General features: G+C 59.0%; 1 long non-coding RNA gene across 1 annotated transcript in view; it reads right to left on the bottom strand.

The window, feature by feature from the left end:
• Positions 1–16600: 16600 nt before the first annotated feature.
• The window catches only part of LOC139825937 (uncharacterized), a 34581-nt gene continuing 29202 nt past the window's right edge, over positions 16601–21979 (bottom strand). The window contains exon 3 of the long non-coding RNA XR_011736096.1: positions 16601–16864. This is a non-coding gene — a long non-coding RNA (uncharacterized lncRNA). The remainder of the gene's footprint in view (positions 16865–21979) is intronic.

Raw genomic sequence — 21979 nt, 5'->3', positions numbered from 1 at the left:
ATTGGTTTTGGGGGTGGAGGACTGGGGGACACAGGGTTTCAGGGTGCAGGATGTGGGGGTGCAGGATTTGGGAGTGCAGAGTTGGGGGGCAGAATTTTTGGTGCAGGGCTTTGGGGTACAGGACTTGGGGGTGCAGGGGTTTGGGTGGGGAATTTGGGGTGCAGGGTGTTGAGGAAGGATCTGGGGGTGCATTGTTTGGGGGGCTGGATGAGGAGGTGCACGATTTAGGGCTGCAGAGCCTGGGGGGCAGGGGTTTGTTGGCAGAATGTGGGGGTGCGGGGTTCTGGGGTGCAGAGTTTGGGAGATCAGGGGTTTGGGGTGCAGGGGTTTGGGGGGAAATTTAACGTTGCGCAGTGTGGGTTGCATTGGTTTGGGGGTGAAGGATTTGGGGGTGCGGGGTTTGGGGGTCAGGATCTGGGGGTGAAAGGCAGTGGGGAAGGATCTGGGGGTGAGATATTTGGGGTGCAGGGTTTGGGATGCCAGGTTTGGGGGTGAAGGGTTTGGGGGCAAGGATCTGGGGTGCAGGATTAGGGCAATCAGGGCTGGGGGGATAAGTTTGTGTGGGGCAGAATTTCGGGGTGCAGGGTCTGGGTGGGCAGGATTTCGGGGGATCCGGGCTTGGGAGTGCAGGATTTTGGAGTACAGGGTTTGGGGGTGCAGGCTTGGGGAGGCAGAATTTGGGGGTGCAGGTTTGGAAGGGTCAGGACCTCGGGGGGCACAGTTTGGACAGCACAATGGGGGGTGCAGGATTTGGGAGAGAAGGATCTGGGGGGGCAGGGTTTGGGCTGAAGGGTTTGGTAGGGCAGGGGTTGGGGGGGCAGGATTTGCGGGTTCAGAACCTGAGGGTGCAGGGTATTGGGGAGCAGGATCTAGAAGGGCAGGGTTTGGGGGTGCAGGATTTTGGGGAGCAGAGTTTGGGGGTTCATGACGTGGGGATGGAGGAATTCGGGGCGCAGGGTTTGTGGGTGCAGGGTTCACATGTTTAGGACCTGGGGGTGCAGAATTTAGGTGTGCAGGGGTCTGGGGTGCTGGGTTTTGGGGTGCAGGATCAGGGGGTGCAAGGTTTGGAAGTGCAGGGTTTTGGGGCGCAGGGTTTGGGAAATCAAGGTTTGGGGTTCCAGGATTTGGGGGTGCAGTGTTAGGGGGTGAATGCTTTCGAGGGGCAGGGTTTGGGGGTGTATGATCTGGGGGTGAAGGGTTTCAGGGTGCAGGGTCAGGGGGAAGGATTTGGGGGGCAGGGTTAGGTGGGATGTGGGGCTGCAGGGTTTAAGCGTGCAGGATTTTGGGGTGTAGGGGTTTGTAGTGCAAGGTTCGGTAGGGCAGGATTTGGGGGTGCAGGGCTTTGGGGTGAGGGATTTCAGGGTGCCGGGTTTGGGAGGGAAGGATCTGGGGGTACAGGTTTTGGGGCTTCGGGCTTTTAGGGTGCAACTTGTGGAGCACGGGGTTTCAGGGTGCAAGGTTCCGTGGTGTGGGGTTTGAGGGTGAAGGGTTTGGGGAGACAGAATTGGGGGTGCAGGGTTTGGGATTGCAGGGTGTGGGGGAAGGATCTAGGGGTACAAGGTTTGGGGTAGCAGGGTTTTGGGGAGCAGGGTTTCGGGGTCAGGCTTTAGGGGACAGGGTTTGGGGGGCAGGGCTGGGAGGGATGATGTGGGGGTGCAGGGTTTAGGGCAGCAGGATCTTGGGGTGAAGGGGTTTGGGCTGAAGGGTTGGGTAGGACAGGATTTGGGGTGCAGGATTTTAGGGTGCAACTTGTGGGGGCAGGATTTGGGGTACAGGAGGTTGGGGGTGCAGGGTTTGGGGTGTAGGATTTGTGGAGCAGGGACTGGGGGTGAAGGTCTTGTGGAGGCAGAATTGGGGGTGCAGATTTTGGGTGTTCAGGACCTGGGGCTTCAGGATTTGGGGGTGCACTGTTTGGGGGTGCAGGGTTTAGAAGTCAGGTCTAAGAGTGCAGCGTTTGGGGTGCAGAGTGTGGGGTGCACAGGACTGGGGCACAGGATTTGGGGGTGCAGGGTTTCAGGGTTCAGGATTTGGAGGTGTGGAGTTTTGGGGTGCAGGGGATGGGGGTGAAGGATCTGAGGGTGTAGGGTGGTGGGGGAAGGATTTGGGGGTGAGAGATTTGGGGTGCAGGATTTGGGGGTGCAGAGTTTTGGGAGGCAAGGATCTGGGGCTGCAGGATTTGGGGGTTCAGTGTTTGGGGCAGCACAATCTTGGGGTGCAGGGGTTTGCAGTGAAAGGTTTGGTAGGGCAGGATTTGGGGTGCAGGATTCTGGGGTGCTGGGTTTGGGGTACAGGATTTGGTGTTGCAGGGATGGGGTTGAAGGGCTTGGGTTTCCAGGCCTTTGAGGTGCAGGATTTGGAGGTGCAAGGTTTGGGAGGGAATTCTTTGGGGTGCAGGGTTTGGGGGCAGGGTTTGGGGCTGTAGGCAACGAGAAGAGAGGAGATGGAGAGAACAGTGGGGAGGTGGAGGAGCAGGAGTGGAGGTGAATACCAGAGAGAGCGAGTGTGTGCGGATCAGCAGTGATCACCCCAAACCTGCCCCGCAGACACGGCACCCAAAATCCTGCACCCCAAAATACTCTTCCCAAACCTGCACCCCAGATCCTGACCCCAAGCCCTGCACCAAAACCCTGCCCCTCAGTCCTGCACCCCCAAATCCTCCACCCCCGATCCTGTCTTCCCAAACCCTGCACCCCAGATCCTGCACCCCCAAATTCGGCCCTACCAAACTCTGCACCCCTAAACCCTACAACCGAAACCTTGCACCCCCTAATCCTGCCCTCCCTACCTTCCTGAACCCTGAAACCTGCACCCCAAACCCTGCATTCCCAAATCCTTCCATCCTATACCCTACACCCCCAAACCCTGCCCCCAAACCCTGCACCCCAAAGAATTCCCTTCCAAACCTTGCACCTCCAAATCCTGCACCTCAAAGGCCTGGAAACCCAAGCCCTTCAACCCCATCCCTGCAACACCAAATCCTGTGCCCCAAACCAGCACCCCAGAATCCTGCACCCCAAATCCTGCCTGCCAAACCTTTCACTGCAAACCCCTGCACCCCAAGATTGTGCTGCCCTAAACACTGAACCCCCAAATCCTGCAGCCCCAGATCCTTGCCTCCCAAAACTCTGCACCCCCAAATCCTGCACCCCAAATCTCTCACCCCCAAATCCTTCCCCCACTGCCCTGCAGACTCAGATCCTTCACCCCCATCCCCTGCACCCCAAACCTCCACACCTCCAAATCCTGAACCCTGAAACCCCGCACCCCCAAATCCTGAGCCCCAGTCCTGTGCACCCCACACTCTGCAACCTTAAATTTCCCCCCAAGCCCCTGCACCCCAAACGCTGCACTCTGAGACCTGACTTCTAAACCCTGCACCCCCAAATCCTGAAGCCCCAGATCCTTCCCTCCCATACTCTGCAGCCCCAAATCCTGAACCCCCAAATCCTGCACCCCTAATCCTCCACCCTCTTAACACTGCACCCCCAAAACCTGAACCACCAAATCTTTCACCCCCAAAACCTCCCTCCTCCAAACCCTGCACTTCAAAATGCTGCACCCCCAAATCCTTCTCCCCAACACCCTGCACCCCCAGATCCTGACCCCAAAACCCTGCACCCCAAATCCTGTACCCCAAAGCCCTGCACTCTCAAATCATACATGCCCAGAACGTGCACCCTAAACTGTGCACCCCAAAATCCTAAACCCCTTAACCCTGCACCCCCAAATCCTCCAGACCCATGTCCCAAACCCAGCACCCCAAAATCTACCCCCCAAAACCTACATCCCCAAATCCTGCACCCCCAGGTCCTGAACAGCCAAAATCTGCACCCCCAATTCTGCCTCCCCAAGACCTGCACCCCCAATTCTGCCTCCACAAGACCTTCACCCCCAGTCCCTGCTCCACTAAATCCTACACCCCAAACCCTGCACCCCCAACCTCCTGTACCCCAAATCCTGCCCCCACAAGTTGCACCCCAAAACCCTGCTACCCCACATCTTGTACCCCCAGATCCTTCCCCCAACACCCTGCAATCCCACACCCTGTACCCCCAATTCTGGCGCTAAACCCTGCACCCCCAGAACCCTGCACCACTGAACCTTGCACCCTGAAACCCTGCTCCCCCAATCCTCCCCCACAAAACTCTGCACCCCAAAACCCTATACCCAAAACCCTGCACCCCACAAGTTGCACCCCATATCCCTGCACCCCCAAATCCTCCAGCCATCAGGTCCTGCACCCCCAGGTGCTGAACACCTGAACCCCTCACCCCAGACCCCTCACCCCAAAGCCCTGCACCCCCAAATCGTGCCTCTAAATGCTGAACTACAAGGTTCTGTACCCCAACAGCCTGCTCACCCAGATCCTGCACCCCAGAACCCTGCACCCCCATATTCTGATCCCTACAGCCTGCACCCCCAGCTCCTGCACCCCCAAAACCTGTACCCCTAAATCCTGCACCCTTCAACCCTGCAGCCCACAACGCTGCACCCCCAACCTCTGCAGCCCCAGTTCCTTAACGTGTGAAACCTGCGCCCCCAAGTCCTGCACCTCAAAACCTTACACCCGGAATCCTGCCCCCCAAACCATGCACCCCAAAATCAAGGCCCCTCAAACTTGCACTCAAAAGTCCGCACCAAGAAACCCTCCCCGCCCAGTTCCTAAAGACATGGAACCTGCACCCCCAAATCCCGCACCCCAAAACCGTGCACCCCAGTACCCCAGACCACCAAATCTTGCACCTCCAAATCCTGCCCCCTTTAGCCCTGCACTTCAAACCCTGCACCCCAAATCCTGCAACCAAACCCTGCACCCCAAATCCTGCAACCAGCCCTTGTACCCCTAAATCCTTGACCTCCACATCCCGAATCTCCAAACGCAGCAACCCCAAAACCCTACACCCCCAATCCCTGCACCCCCAAATCATTGTCCTTCAAATCCCACACCCAACGCTCGTACACCCCAAGATCTTGCACCCCCACACACTGCACCCCAAATCCTGCATCCCCAAATCCTCCAGCCCCATGTCCCAAACCCCCAAACCCTGCACCCTCAAGTCTTGCACCCCCAAACCATTCTCCTCGAAATCCTGCAACCCCAAACCCCACACCTCCTGCACCCCAAAATTCGACACCTCCAAATTCTAAACCCTTAAACCCTGCATCCCCCAAATCCTTCCCCCCAAAACAGTGCCCCCCAAACCCTGCACCCCAGATCCTGCAGCCCCTAACTCTGCACCCCAAACGCTGCACCCTCAGATCCTGCGTCCCCCAACCCTGCACCCCAAATCCTTTACCCCAAAATTCCCCAAACCTGCAAACCCAAATCCTGCACCCCCAGTTCCTGAACATGCGAACCCTGCACCCCCAAACCCTCAGCCCAAAGCCCTGCACCCCCAAATCCTGCCGTACACAACCCTTCCCCCCAAACCTCTTCAACCCAAGGTACTGAAACCCTAAGCCCTGCCCCCCCAAACCTACATCCCCAAATCCTGCACCCCCAGGTCCTGAACACCCAAAATCTGCACCCCCAAATCCCTTAACTCCAATAACCTGCACCCCCAATTCTGCTTCCCCAAGACCCGCACCCCCAAACCCTGCACCATTAAACCCTGCACACCGAAACCCTGTACCCCAAATCCTGACCCCCCACAAGTTGCACCCTAAAAACCTGCACCCCAAATCCTGTCCAACCCAACCCTTCACCCCAAACCCCTTCACCCCAAGATCCTGCTGACCTAAACCCTGCTCCCCAAAACCCTGCTACCCCCAATCTTGCACCCCCCAACTCTGCACCCCCAGATCGTGCTGCTCCAAACCCTGCACCCCCAAATCCTCCAGCCCCACGTACCGATCTCCCAAACCCTGCACCCCACAACCCTGCACCTCACAACCCCTTCAGCCCCAAATCCTGCACCCCCAGCCCTACCCAATAAAATTTCCACCCCCAAATCCTGCCCTACCAAGCCCTCCACCCCAAGCCCCTGCACCCCAAGATCCTGCTCTCCTATACCCTGCACCCCCATATCCTCCTTCCCCAAACCCTGCACTCCAAACCACTGCACCCCTAAATCCTGCAACCCCAAATCCTGGCCCCCAAACCCGGCACCCCAAACTCCTGCACCCAAATATCCTACTGCCCTAAACCGTGAACCCCCAAATCCTGCACCCCTGGAACCTGCAACCCCAGACTCTGCAGCCACAAATCAGGCCCCGCAAAATCCTTGCACCCGCAAATCCTGCACCACCTAATCCTCCAACCCCCTAAGACAACCCCCTAAACCCTTCTCCCCAGGGTCCATTGTGACACCCTGGGGATCCCCCTTGTCCCCAGGGCCCACTGTGACACCATGGGGGACCCCCTTCTCACTGAGGACCCATTGTGACACCATGGGGACCTCCCCTTGTCCTCAGGGCCCATTGTGACATCCTGGGGACTCCCCTTTGTCCCCAAGGCCCATTGTGGCACCATGGGGACCCCCTTTGTCCCCAGGGCCAATTGTGACATCCCAGGACCCCCCTTTGTCCCCAGGGCCCATTGTGACAGGGTGGAGATCCCCCTTGTCCCCAGGCCTGTTGTGATGTCCCAGGACTCCCCATTGTCCCCAGGGCCCATTGTGACACCTTGTGGACCCCCCTTGTCCTAAGGGCCCATTGTGACATCCTGGGGACCCCCTTTGTCACCAGGGCCCATTGTGACGTCCCAGGACCCCTCTTTGTCCCCAGGGCCCATTGTGACATCCCCGGACCCCCCATTGTCCCCAGAGCCCATTGTGACATCCTTGGGACCCCCATTGTCCCCAGGGCCCATTCTGACATTCAGGGGACAGCCTTTTTCCCAAGGGCCCATTGTGACACCATCGGGACCCCCGTTGTCCCCAGGACCAATTGTGACACCATGGGGACCCTCCTCGTCACTGCGGACCCATTGTGACACCATGGGGACCTGCCCTTGTCCTCAGGGCCAATTGTGACATCCTGGGGACCCTCTTGTCCCCAGGGCCCATAGTTGCACCCTGGGGACCCCCTCTTTATTCCCAGTGCCCATTGTGACATCCCAGGACCCCCCTATGTCCCCAGGGCCCATTGTGAAACCATGGGGACCCCCCTTGTCACTGGGGACCCATTGTATACACCATGGGGACCCCCATTGTCCCCAGGGCCCATTGTGACATCCTGGGGACCCCCCCTTGTCACTGGTGACCCATTGTGACACCATGGGGACCCCTGTTTGTTTGTCCCCAGGGCTCATTGTGACATCCCAGGACCCCCCATTGTCCCAAGGACCCATTGTGACATCTCAGGACCCCACTTGTCACTGGGGACCCATTGTGACACCATAGGGACCCCCGTTTGTCCCCAGGGCTCATTGTGACATCCCAGGACCTCCCATTGTCCCCAGGGCCCATTGTGACATCATGGGGACCGCCTTGTCCCTCTGGCCCGTTGTGGCACCGTGGGGACCTCCTTTGTCCCCAGGGCCCATTGTGACACCATGGGGACCCCTTTTGTCACTGTGGTCCAATGTGACATCCCAGGACCCCACTTTGTACCCAAGGCCCACCGTGGCACCGTGGGGACCACCCTTGTCACTGGGACCCATTGTAACACTATGGGGATCCCCCCTTGTCCCCAGAGCCCATTGTGACATCCTGGGGACCCCCTTGTTCCCCAGGGCCCACTGTGATGTCCCAGGACCCCCCCTTGTCCCCAGAGCCCATTGTGACATCCTGGGGACGCCATTTTTCCCCAGGACCCATTGTGGCACCATTGGGACCCCCTTTGTCACTGGGGCCCATTGTGACTTCCCAGGACCTCACTTTGTCCCCAGGGCCCATTGTGACTTCCGGGGGACCCCCTTTGTCCACAGGGCCCATTGTGACGTCCCAGGACCCCCCATTGTCCCCAGGGTGCATTGTGACACCGTGGGGACCCCCTTTGTCCCCAGAGCCCATTGTGACATCCTGGGGAGCCCCCTTTGTCCCCAGGGCCCATTGTGACATTTCTGGACCCCCCACTGTCTCCAGGGCCCATTGTGAACATCCTGGGGACCCCTCTTTGTCCCCAGGGCCCATTGTGACATCCTGGGCTGCCCCGTATGTCACCAGGGCCCATTTTGACACCGTGGGGACCCCCTGTTGTCCTCAGGGCCCATTGTGACATCCCAGGACCCCCAATTGTCCCCAGGGCCCATTGTGACACCATGGGGAACCCTCTTGTCACTGGGGATGCATTGTGACACAATGGGGACCCCACCTTTGTCTCAAGTGCCCATTGTGACATCCTGGGGACCCCCTTTATCCCCAGGACCCATTGTGACGTCCCAGGACCCCGTTTGTCCCCAGGGCCCATTGTTACAGGGTGGGACCCCCCTTGTCCCCAGGGCCCATTGTGGCACCATGGGGACCCTCTTTGTCACTGGGGCCCATTGTGACATCCCAGGACCCCACTTTGTCTTAGAAGGTCACTGATGGGACTACTGGTACATCCTGACTCTGCTTTCTCAATAAACATTGAAGAACACCTGGGGTTTGTTTGCTCCAAGGGAAAACTTCCCTGCCACGGTTCCTGGTTCCCGGTCCTGTTTCCCGGTCCGGTTTGGCTTCGCTATCAGAACAGCTGCTGCCTCCACAGCCGCGCTCGAAGTCCCCGTTGTGACACCGGGATGGCGGGAGAAGGGGGGTGGCGGGGGCGGCAGCGGCGGCGATTGGGGGGGGGCAGTCGGGGCTGGGCGGACAAGCGGCGGCTGCTGCGGCTCCTCAGGCAGCGACAGCAGCAGCGATCGGGGGGACGTGGGGGGCGGACAAGCGGCGGCTGCTGCGGCTCCTCAGGCAGCGACAGCAGCAGCGATCGGGGGGACGTGGGGGGCGGACAAGCGGCGGCTGCTGCGGCTCCTCAGGCAGCGACAGCAGCAGCGATCGGGGGGACGTGGGGGGCGGACAAGCGGCGGCTCCTGCGGCTCCTCAGGCAGCGACAGCAGCAGCGATCGGGGGGACGTGGGGGGCGGACAAGCGGCGGCTGCTGCGGCTCCTCAGGCAGCGACAGCAGCAGCGATCGGGGGGACGTGGGGGGCGGACAAGCGGCGGCTCCTGCGGCTCCTCAGGCAGCGACAGCAGCAGCGATCGGGGGGACGTGGGGGGCGGACAAGCGGCGGCTCCTCCGGCCGCGGCCAGGACGTGGCTTCGCCGGCACCGGGGCCCGAGACCGCGCGCTGTGGGGCTGCGGGGCGGGTGTGGGGCCGGGGGTCTCCGGGGGTCCCGCAGCGGCCGCTGTGGGGCGGGATGGGGCGGCTGTGGAATTACCTGTGGGGCACTCATGGGGCTGCTGTAGGGGTCTTAAGAGGCATGTCTGGAGCACTTATGGGGCGACTATGGGGCAGGTGCTGGGCTGCTACAGCGGGACCTGTGGGGCAGCCAGGTATGTGCACCCAGCACCGCGTGCACGCACACGCAGCTACACACTGATGTGTAAGCAAACACGTGGCCACACACACGCACACTTCCACAAGCGTGCCCAGTCCCATCTATTGACAGAAAGACGTACGTGAAATGTACTGACATGCTTGAGGGTAAACACGTGCGTGGATGTTTGGCACACTGCACACACGCACACGTCTGAACGATGATGCTCCAGCTTTAGCATAAATGGAGCTGACATCAAGGCACTCACATGTGGACAGACCAACGTTTATAGGCACTAAGGCTTTCGCGCACAGGTTCGTCCAAGAACAGGCACATACCTGCAGGCACCTCCGAATGTGTGTTCTGTGCATTCTCTTAAGGGACGCTAGATGGCAGCAAAGACCATGAAATTATTAACCTCAGTGTAACCCTAGGTTTATGGCATTTTTTCTTACTATAGATGCGTTTGATGCTAAAAATTCCCCCAAATTGTAATGAATATGCGATAATTGTGTGAATACAAGCATCGCAAGAGCATCCAGTTTTTGGAGCACTTATGGAACATGATAAAGCCAGGCAGAGCCTGACAAAGCGCGACAGAGCCCAACAGGGCTTGACAGAGCCTGATAGAACTCAACAGGGGCCGACAAATCCCGACAGCGCCTGACAGCGAACAGTGGAGTCTGGCCGGGCCTGACAGAGGCTGTCACAGCACGACAGAGCCAGAGGAGCCTGACAGAGCCCAGCAAACCCGGCAGGAATAGACAAGGCCTGGGTGCACAGACCTGGGTGCGTGTGGAAAGGTTTCTGCCTGTTTTCCAGTGAGGAATGGTGTGTGTGCACGTGGACAAACAGAAGGCGAAGCAGCTCGGTTCCAACACTGAAGAAGGCTGTACAGTCACGTAGACACGGGGGCTGCTCCGCTCCTGCTCTCTTGCTCTCTTGCAGGACACAGAGGCCTCAGAGCCCTGTTCAGTTCAGTTCAGTTCCATACAATGTTCACTGACTGCAAGAAAATCCCTCAAATCCCCCACAATGTGGGGCTCAAAAGGGAGTCCCCCTGAAAAGAGGGGGTCACAGTCCAAAAATGCCTGAAAATTCCTGGGGGAGGATAAAACTTATTAAACCCTGTAAATATGAGCGTGAGAATTTCAAACAGAGAGAAGTCTGTCGTTTGTATTTATATATTGCAGAATGGTATTCATGTAGATATAAAATGGTTTTAAAATAAAACCCCTTTTCTACTCTGTTATATAAAGGATTTTAGAATGTAAAAAATTTCTGTTGATGGTTTTAAGAATACAAACATCTTATCTATTTGTAGATTAAAAAGTGAAGGACTTGAAAAAGAAAAAAATATCTAGATAGGAACTTAAAATAGAAAAAAGTGTGAGTAGGCAGAGCTCTGTATAATTACTACGTGTTACATAGTCTAAATAGGTAATAAATATCATCTATATATATCCACTCACACCCGTATACATACCTTTAATTTATTAATAAATGTAAATCGATATCCCAGTCTAAATATATATAATTGTAAATATGTCAAAATCTGTAAATTTGAAAAGATACCTGAGTGTTAAAATGGAAGTTTAAATGTATTTAAGTGTAAATAGACACTGGATCAGAGCGCAGCGCGGGGCAAACGGGGACGGGTGATGATAGGCGGAGAGAATGGAAATTGACGTGCTTAGCTGGCCAATCAGATTGCGGAGAGGGAAGAGAAGGGGCGGGCCGCGGGGGAAGGGTTGTCTCGAGGGCTTCCCAATGCGCATGCGCAGAAATGGGCGCTGCGAGATGCACGGGGCGCTCTCGGCGGCCACGTGCGCGCACCGTTGGAGCCCGGAGCGGACTCGCTGCGCCGCTGTTTCTGCGAGGCCCCGGGGAGTGCCCGGCCCGGCCCCGCCCGGCCCGCTCCGCTCCGTCTCAGAGCCGCCTGGAGAGCCGGGTCCCGCAGCCCCTTCTCGGCTCCACCTCTTCCCGAGCTAAGCCACGCCCCCTTGCGGCCGTGCCATGTTGACCGCACCCTCTCCCTACCCCAAGAGGCTCCTCCCATGGGGGCGTGCCCCAGAGAATGCCCGCCCCCAGACCACCTCCCATGGGGCGTGACACAGAGGCTCCGCCCCCCCGAGGGGCTCCCCGTGGGCGTGCCCTCTCAGTACCCGCCCCTCGGCACTGACCCCACCCCATGTAGGCGGGGCCACACCCAGCTGCCCCCTCCCATCTGTGACCCATAACCAACCCCATAGCAGCCCTATGGCTGCCCCACAGGTCCCGCTGTAGCAGCCCAGCACCTGCCCCATAGTCGCCCCATAAGTGCTCCAGACATGCCTCTTAAGAGCCCCTACAGCAGCCCCATGAGTGCCCCACAGGTAATTCCACAGCCGCCCCATCCCGCCCCACAGCGGCCGCTGCGGGACCCCCGGAGCCCCCCGGCCCCACACCCGCCCCGCAGCCCCACAGCGCGCGGTCTCGGGCCCCGGTGCCGGCGAAGCCACGTCCTGGCCGCGGCCGGAGGAGCCGCCGCTTGTCCGCCCCCTACGTCCCCCCGATCGCTGCTGCTGTCGCTGCCTGAGGAGCCGCAGGAGCCGCCGCTTGTCCGCCCCCCACGTCCCCCCGATCGCTGCTGCTGTCGCTGCCTGAGGAGCCGCAGGAGCCGCCGCTTGTCCGCCCCCCACGTCCCCCCGATCGCTGCTGCTGTCGCTGCCTGAGGAGCCGCAGCAGCCGCCGCTTGTCCGCCCCCCACGTCCCCCCGATCGCTGCTGCTGTCGCTGCCTGAGGAGCCGCAGCAGCCGCCGCTTGTCCGCCCCCCACGTCCCCCCGATCGCTGCTGCTGTCGCTGCCTGAGGAGCCGCAGCAGCCGCCGCTTGTCCGCCCAGCCCCGACTGCCCCCCCCCAATCGCCGCCGCTGCCGCCCCCGCCACCCCCCTTCTCCCGCCATCCCGGTGTCACAACGGGGACTTTGAGCGCGGCTGTGGAGGCAGCAGCTGTTCTGATAGCGAAGCCAAACCGGACCGGGAAACAGGACCGGGAACCAGGAACCGTGGCAGGGAAGTTTTCCCTTGGAGCAAACAAACCCCAGGTGTTCTTCAATGTTTATTGAGAAAGCAGAGTCAGGATGTACCAGTAGTCCGATCAGTGACCTTCTAAGACAAAGTGGGGTCCTGGGATGTCACAATGGGCCCTGGGGACAAAGAGGGTCCCCATGGTGCCACAATGGGTCCTGGGGACAAGGGGGGTCCCACCCTGTAACAATGGGCCCTGGGGACAAACGGGGTCCTGGGACGTCACAATGGGTCCTGGGGATAAAGGGGGTCCCCAGGATGTCACAATGGGCACTTGAGACAAAGGTGGGGTCCCCATTGTATCAGAATGCGTCCGCAGTGACAAGAGGGTTCCCCATGGTGTCACAATGGGCCCTGGGGACAATTGGGGGTCCTGGGATGTCACAATGGGCCCTGAGGACAACAGGGTTCCCCACGGTGTCAAAATGCGCCCTGGTGACATACGGGGCAGCCCAGGATGTCACAATGGGCCCTGGGGACAAAGAGGGGTCCCCAGGATGTTCACAATGGGCCCTGGAGACAGTGGGGGGTCCAGAAATGTCACAATGGGCCCTGGGGACAAAGGGGGCTCCCCAGGATGTCACAATGGGCTTTGGGGACAGAGGGGGTCCCCACGGTGTCACAATGGGCCCTGGGGACAAATGGGGGTCCCCTGAATGTCAAAATGGGCCCTGTGGACAATGGGGGTCCCCAGGATGTCACAATGGGCTCTGGGGACCATGGGGGGTCCGGGAACGTCACAATGGGCCCTGGGGACAAAGGGGGGTCCTGGGACGTCACAATGGGCCCCAGTGACAAAGGGGGTCCCAATGGTGCCACAATGGGTCCTGGGGAAAAAGGGCGTCCCCAGGATGTCACAATGGGCTCTGGGGACAAGGGGGGTCCCCACGGTGTCACAATTGGTCTTGGGTACAAAGTGGGGTCCTGGGATGTCACATTGGGCCACAGTGACAAAAGGGGTCCCCATGGTGCCCCAATGGGCCCTGGGGACAAAGGAGGTCCCCATGGTGCCACAGTGGGCCCCAGTGACAAAGGGGGTCCCCACGGTGTCACAATGGGCCTTGGGTACAAACTGGGGTCCTGGGGTGTCACAATGGGCCCTGGGGACAAAGGGGGTCCCCATGGTGCCACAATGGGCCCTGGGAACAAAGGGGGTCCCCAGGATGTCACAATGGGCCCTGGGGAGAAAGAGGGGGTCCCCATGGTGTCACAATGGGTCCCGAGTGATAAGGGGGGTCCCCACGGTGCCACAATGGGCCAGAGGGACGAGGCGGTCCCCATGATGTCACAATGGGCCCTGGGGACAATGAGGTGTGCCCAGGATGTCACAATGGGCCCTGAGGACAAGGGGGGGTCCCCATGCTGTCACAATGGGTTACCAGTGACAAGGGGGGTCCACATGGTGTCACGATGGGCCCTGGGGACAAAGGTGGGTCCCCATGGTGTCACAATGGACCCTGGGGACAAACGGGGGTCCCTATGGTGTCACAATGGGTCCCCAGTGACAAGTGGGGTCCTGAGATGTCACAATGGGTCCTTGGGACAAAGGGGGGTCCCCAGGATGTCACAATGGGCCCTGGGGACAGTGGGGGTCCCCATGGTGTATACAATGGGTCCCCAGTGACAAAGAGGGTCCCCAGGATGTCACAATGGGCCCTGGGGGCAAAGGGGGCTCCTGGGATGTGACAATGGGCCCTCGAGTCAAAGGGGTGTCCCCATGGTGTCACAATGGGCCCTGAGGACAATGGGGGGTCCTGGGATGTCACAATGGGCACTGGGAAGAAAGAGGGGGTCCCCAGGGTGCCACTATGGGCCCTGGGGACAAGAGGGTCCCCAGGATATCACAATGGGCCTTGGGGACAACGAGGGTTCCGACGGTGTCACAATGGGCCCTTGGGAAAAAGGCTGTCCCCTGAATGTCACAATGGGCCCTGGGGACAATGGGGGTCCCCAGGATGTCACAATGGGCTCTGGGGAGAAAGGGGTGGTCCCCATGGTGTCACAATGGGCCCTTGTGACAAGGAGGGTCCCCATGGTTCCACGATGGGCCCTGCAGACAACGGGGTCCACCGGATGTCACAATGGGCCCTGGGGACAAAGTGGGGTCCCCTGACTGTCACAATGGGAGCTGGGGACAAAGGGGGTCCTGGGATGTCACAATGGGCCCCAGTGACAAAGGGGGTCCCCATGGTGTCACAATGGGCCATGGGGACAAAGAGGGGTCCTCGGATGCCACAATGGGCCCTCGGGACAACTGGGGGGTCCTGAGATGTCGCAATGGGCCCTGGGGACAATGGGGGGTCCCCACGGTGCCACAATGGGTCCCCAGTGACTAGGGGAGTCCCCAGGATGTCACAATGGGCCCTGGGGATAAAGGGGGGTCCTGGGATGTCACAATGGGCCCTTGGGAAAAAGGCTGTCCCCTGAATGTCACAATGGGCCCTGGGGACAATGGGGGTCCCCAGGATGTCACAATGGGCTCTGGGGACAATGGGGGGTCCTGGAATGTCACAATGGGCCCTAGGGACAAAGGTTGGTCCCCAGGTTGTCACAATGGGTCCTGGGGACAACTGGGGGTCCCCAGGATGTCACAATGGGCCCTGGGGACAAGGGGGATACCCACGGTGTCAAAATGGGCCCTGGGGACAAAGGGAGGTCCCCAGGATGTCACAATGGGCCCTGGGGATGACGGGGGGTCCTGGGACGTCACAATGGGCCCTGGGGACAATGGGGCGTCCTGATATGTTACAATGAGCCCTGGGCACAACTGGGGGGTCCTTAGATTGGGGGTCCTTATGTGGGGGGTGATGGTTAAAGTGTAAGTATGGAGAAGCTTGGCAGATTGATTATATTACACTTCCACAAACACGCCAAGGTAAGCGTTATGTACTTACAATGGTGGAAGCAACCACTGGATGGTTGGAAACATCTGCCGTACCTCCTGCTACAGCCCGAAATACCATCTTGGGCCTTGAGAAGCAAGTCCTTTGGTGGCCGGGTACGCCAGAAAGAATTGAATCAGACTATGGTACTCATTTCAAAACCAGTATTATAGACAATTGGGCCAAAGAACATGGTATTGAGTGGGTGTATCATATTCCATATCATGCACCAGCCTCTGGGAAAATTGAAAGGTGCAATGGTTTGTTAAAAACTACACTAAAGGCACTGGGTGGTGGAGCCTTTAAAAACTGGGATTCACATTTAGCAAAAGCCACTTGGTTGGTCAACACCAGGGGATCAACCAATCGAGCCGGGCCTGCCCAATCAGAAATTCTATGGACTGTGGAAGGAGATAAAGTCCCTGTAGTACACATGGAAAATATGTTAGGAAAGGCAGTCTGGGTTCCTCCTGCCTCAGGCACAGGCAAACCTATTCGTGGGATTGTTTTTGCCCAGGGACCTGGCAGCACCTGGTGGGTGATGCTTAAGGATGGAGAAGTTTGGTGTGCACCTCAAGGGGATTTGATTTTAGGTGAAAATATGCAATGCTGAACTGTACGATGTGAATTGCCGCACTAACAATGTTTAATAAGTGTCTTTCAGATCAAGACAATGGTGATGAAACCAGCGCTGGCTTCTTCGAGTGGCGCCCGACACCTTCTTGGAAGTTGGTGTCCTTAACCCACCAACAGGGGTCATGAGATGCACTTGGACCATTTTCCCTGCCCTGGGAGACTGTGGTGACAAAATGAACTTAATGAACTTTTCAAAGGATGGTCCACTGATTAATTACTCCTGTGTATATATGTACATATGTATATATATATAGTAGTAGTGATTAATTAGATTGTATTGATAGATTGTATTGATAAGGTTTAAGTATTCAGTGAATGTCATATGATAAGGGGTGGAATGTCCTGGTTTTGTTAAAAACAAGTTTCTCTTTTAGTGAATTTGCCTGTCAGCCAAAGCCTTCATGTCAGCTGCATTTTCCTGGAGAACCAGACACATGTTTTGGCAAACCCAGCAAGGGAATGGAAACTTATTGATAAGCACAGATGGACATCTCGCGAGAGGGGCAATGAGAAACTGGTGATCGAGAGACTGACCAACGGTGAATAACATTCCATTCACGTGAATACTTCATATAAAAGTGGGAGATCACGAGGATCTCGCCCCTTTTCCCTTTCTCCCTTTTCTGCTCATGGCCGACATCAGGAGAGGACCTTGCTGGTCGTCCCTGCGAACGGAGGCCAGTGAGAGACTGAATCCAGCTCCGGTTGGCTGCAGAGTCTGATCCAGGACTTTGGGTGCTGGCTCTGCAGTTGCTCAGACTTACAAGATGGGTTTTGTATATTTGTATTATTTTCTCTGTTCTCATCAGTAGCATCAGTAAAACATCTTGAACTTTTCCAACTCTCTCCCCTCTGTGCTTCTTCCCCTCCCGATCGCCTGTGCTGAGTGGGAAGGGGGGAGAGGGAGGGGCAAAAGGGGGAATTGGGGGGGGGAGAGGAGGTTGACAACACATCTGCCAGGGTTTGATTGTCACCCCGCAATCCTAACCCTCGACAGGGACAAAGGGGGACCCAGGATGTCACAATGGGCCCTGGGGACAAAGGGCGGTCGCCAGGATATCACAATGGGCTCTGGTGACAATGGGGTCCCCAGGATGTCACAATGGGCCCTGGGGACAAGTTGGGGTCCCCTGAATTTCACAATAGGCCCTGGGGACAAAGAGGGCTCCCCAGCATATCACAATGGGCCCTGGGGACAATGGGGGGTCCTGGGACGTCACAATGGGCCCTGGGGACAAAGGGGGGTCCCCAGGATGTCACAATGGGCCCTGGGGACAAAGAGCGTCCCCAGCATGTCACAATGGGCCCTGGGGACAAAGGGGGTCCCCACAGTATCAGAATGGGCCCTGGGGACAATGGGGGGTCCCCTGAATGTCACAATGGGCCCTGGGGACAATGGGGGGTCCTGGGATGTCTCAATGAGCCCTGCGGACAAGGGTGGTACCCACGGTGTCACAATGGGCCCTGGGCACAACGGGGGGTCCCCATAGTGTCACAATGGGTCCTGGGGACAATGGGGGGTCCCCAGGATGTCACAATGGGCCCTGGGGAAAAAGAGGGGTCCCCTGAATGTCACAATGGGCCCTGGGGACAAGGGGGTGCAGAGGATGTCACAATGGGCCCTGGGGACAATGGGGGGTCCTGGGATGTCACAATGGGCCCTGGGGACAATGGGAGTCCCCAGAGTGTCACAATGGGCCTTGGGAACAAGGGGGTCCCCCAGATATCACAATGGGCCCTGGGGACAATGTAAGGTCCTGGGCTGTCACAATGGACCCTGAGGACAAGGGGGGTCCCCAGGATGTCACAATGAAGTCTTGGGACAAAGGGGGTCCCCAGGATGTCACAATGGGCCCTGGGGACAAAGCGGGGGTCCTGGAATCTCACAATGGGCCCCAGTGACAAAGGGGGTCCCTATGGTGCCACAATGGGCCCTGGGGACAATGGGGGGTCCTGGGATGTCACAATGAGCCCTGCAGACAAGGGTGGTACCCACAGTGTCACAATGGGCCCTGGGCACAAGGGGGGGTCCCCATAGTGTCACAATGGACCCTGGGGACAAGGGGGTGCCGAGGATGTCACAATGGGCCCTGGGGACAATGGGAGGTCCTGGGACCGCACAATGGGCCCTGAGGACAATGGTGGGTCCCCTGAATGTCAAAATGGGCCCTGGGGACAAAGGGGGGTCCGCAGGATGTCACAATGGGCACTGGGGACAAAGGGGGGGTCCCCAGGATGTCACAATGGGCCCTGGGGACAATGTGGGGTCCTGGGATTTCACAATGGGCCCCAGTGACAAAGGGGGTCCCCTGAATGTCACAATGGGTCCTGGGGACAATGGGGGGTCCTGGGACGTCACAATGGGCCCTGGGGACAAGGGGGGGTCCCCAGGATGTCACAATGGGCCCTGGGGACAAAGAGGGGTCCCCTGAATGTCACAATGGGCCCTGGGGACAGGGGGGTGCAGTGGATGTCACAATGGGCCCTGGGGACAATGGGGGGCATCCAGGATGTCAGAGTCATGAGGAAAAGGGGGGGTCCCCATGGTGTCACAGTGGGTCCCCAGTGACAAGGAGGGGTCCCCATGGTGTCACAATAGGCCCTGGGGACAAAGTGGGGTCCAAGAATGTCACAATGGGCCCTGGGGACAAAAGGGGTTGCCATAGTGCCACAATGGGCCCTGGGGTCAAAGGGGGTCCCCATGGTGCTACAATGGGCCCTGGGGACAAAGGGGGGTCCTGGGATGTCACAATGAGCCCTGGGGACAAAGGGGGTGTCCCCATGGTGCCACAACGGGCCCTGGGAGGAAGGGGATGGCCAGGATGTCACAATGGGTCCTGGGGAAAATGGGGGGTGCCCAGGATGTCACAATGGACCCTGAGGACAAGCGCGGGTCTCCATGGTGTCACAATGGGCCCCAGTGACAAAGGGGGTCCCCTGAATGTCAGAATAGGTCCTGGGGACAATAGGGGGTCCTGGGACGTCACAATGGGCCCTGGGGACAAGGAGGGATCCCCAGGATGTCACAATGGGCCCTGGGGACAATGGGGGGTCCTGGGACGTCACAATGGGCCCTGGGGACAAGGGGGGGTCCCCAGGATGTCACAATGGGCCCTGGGGACAAAGAGGGGTCACCTGAATGTCACAATGGGCCCTGGGGACAAGGGGGTGCAGAGGATGTCACGATGGGCCCTGGAGACAATGGGGGGTCCTGGGACATCACAATGGGCCCTGGGGACAAGGAGGGATCCCCAGGATGTCACAATGGGCCCTGGGGACAATGGGGGGTCCTGGGACGTCACAATGGGCCCTGGGGACAAGGGGGGGTCCCCAGGATGTCACAATGGGCCCTGGGGACAAAGAGGGGTCCCCTGAATGTCACAATGGGCCCTGGGGACAAGGGGGTGCAGTGGATGTCACAATGGGCCCTGGGGACAATGGGGGGCATCCAGGATGTCAGAGTCATGAGGAAAAGGGGGGGTCCCCATGGTGTCACAGTGGGTCCCCAGTGACAAGGAGGGGTCCCCATGGTGTCACAATAGGCCCTGGGGACAAAGTGGGGTCCAAGAATGTCACAATGGGCCCTGGGGACAAAAGGGGTTGCCATAGTGCCACAATGGGCCCTGGGGTCAAAGGGGGTCCCCATGGTGCTACAATGGGCCCTGGGGACAAAGGGGGGTCCTGGGATGTCACAATGAGCCCTGGGGACAAAGGGGGTGTCCCCATGGTGCCACAACGGGCCCTGGGAGGAAGGGGATGGCCAGGATGTCACAATGGGTCCTGGGGAAAATGGGGGGTGCCCAGGATGTCACAATGGACCCTGAGGACAAGCGCGGGTCTCCATGGTGTCACAATGGGCCCCAGTGACAAAGGGGGTCCCCTGAATGTCAGAATAGGTCCTGGGGACAATAGGGGGTCCTGGGACGTCACAATGGGCCCTGGGGACAAGGAGGGATCCCCAGGATGTCACAATGGGCCCTGGGGACAATGGGGGGTCCTGGGACGTCACAATGGGCCCTGGGGACAAGGGGGGGTCCCCAGGATGTCACAATGGGCCCTGGGGACAAAGAGGGGTCACCTGAATGTCACAATGGGCCCTGGGGACAAGGGGGTGCAGAGGATGTCACGATGGGCCCTGGAGACAATGGGGGGTCCTGGGACATCACAATGGGCCCTGGGGACAAGGAGGGATCCCCAGGATGTCACAATGGGCCCTGGGGACAATGGGGGGTCCTGGGACGTCACAATGGGCCCTGGGGACAAGGGGGGGTCCCCAGGATGTCACAATGGGCCCTGGGGACAAGGGCGTGCCGAGGATGTCACAATGGGCCCTGGGGACAATGGGGGGTCCTGGGACCTCACAATGGGCCCTGAGGACAATGGTGGGTCCCCTGAATGTCAAAATGGGCCCTGGGGACAAAGGGGGGTCCGCAGGATGTCACAATGGGCACTGGGGATAAAGGGGGGGTCCCCATGGTGTCACAATGGGCCCAAGTGACAAGGAGGGTCCCCACGGTGCCACGATGGGTCCTGGGGACAGGGGCGTCCCCCAGATGTCACAATGGGCCCTGGGGACAATGGGAGGCCCCAAGGTGTTCAGAACGAACCCTGGGGACAAAGTGGAATCCTGGAATGTCACAATGGCCCCCAGTGAACAAAGGGGTTCCCCATGGTGTCACAATGGGCCCTGGGGACAAAAGGGGTCCCCAGGATTTCACAATAGCACTGGGGACAAAGGGGGGTCGTGGGATGTCACAATGAGCCCTGGGGACAAGGGAGATCCCCATGGTGTCACAATAAGCCCTGGGGACAAAGGGTGGTCCTGGGACATTTCAATGGGCCCTGGGGACAAAGGGGGGACCCCATGGTGTCACAATGGGCCCTGGGGACAAGGGGGTCCCCCAGATATCGCAATGGGCCCTGGGGACAAAGTAAGGTCCTGGGCTGTCACAATGGACCCTGAGGACAAGTGGGGTCCCCCAGATGTCACAATGGGCCCTGGGGACCAGGGGGGGTCCTGGGATGTCACAATGGGCCCCAGTGACAAAGAGGGTCCTCATGGTGCCACAATGGGCCCCAGTGACAAAGGGGGTCCCCTGGATGTCACAATGGGCTCTAGGGACAATGGGGGGTCCTGGGACGTCACAGTGGGCCCTGGGAACAAGGGGGGGTCCCCAGGATGTCACAATGGGCCCTGGGGACAAAGAGGGGTCCCCTGAATGTCACAATGGGCCCTGGGGACAAGGGGGTGCCGAGGATGTCACAATGGGCCCTGGGGAAAATGGGGGTCCTGGCACGTCACGATGGGCCCTGGGGACAAGGAGGGATTCCCAGGATGTCACAATGGGCCCTGGGGACAAGGGGGTGTCCCCAGGATGTCACAATGGGCCCTGCGGACAAGGGTGGTACCCACGGTGTCACAATGGTCACTGGGACAAGGGGGGGTCCCTATAGTGTCACAATGGGTCCTGGGGACAAGTGGGGTCCCCTGAAAGTCACAATGAGCCCTGGGGACAATGTGGGGTCCTGGGACATCACAATGGGCCCTGGGGACAAGGAGGGATCCCCAGGATGTCACAATGGGCCCTGGGGACAATGGGGGGTCCTGGGACGTCACAATGGGCCCTGGGGACAAGGAGGGATCCCCAGGATGTCACAATGGGCCCTGGGGACAATGGCGGGTCCTGGGACGTCACAATGGGCCCTGGGGACAAAGAGGGGTCCCCTGAATGTCACAATGGGCCCTGGGCACAAGGGGGTGCCGAGGATGTCACAATGGGCCCTGGGGACAATGGGGGGTCCTGGGATGTCACAATGGGCCCTGGGGACAAAGGGGGGTCCGCAGGATGTCACAATGGCCACTGGGGACAAAGGGGGGCGTCCCCATGGTGTCACAATGGGCCCAAGTGACAAGGAGGGTCCCCACGGTGCCACGATGGGTCCTGGGGACAAGGGCATCCCCCAGATGTCACAATGGGCCCTGGGGACAATG

This window comes from Patagioenas fasciata, chromosome 31 (genome assembly GCF_037038585.1).
Source record: "Patagioenas fasciata isolate bPatFas1 chromosome 31, bPatFas1.hap1, whole genome shotgun sequence".
Taxonomy (NCBI): domain Eukaryota; kingdom Metazoa; phylum Chordata; class Aves; order Columbiformes; family Columbidae; genus Patagioenas; species Patagioenas fasciata.
The sequence above is the reverse complement of the archived record's forward strand: the minus strand, read 5'-3'. Positions and strand labels throughout refer to the sequence as shown.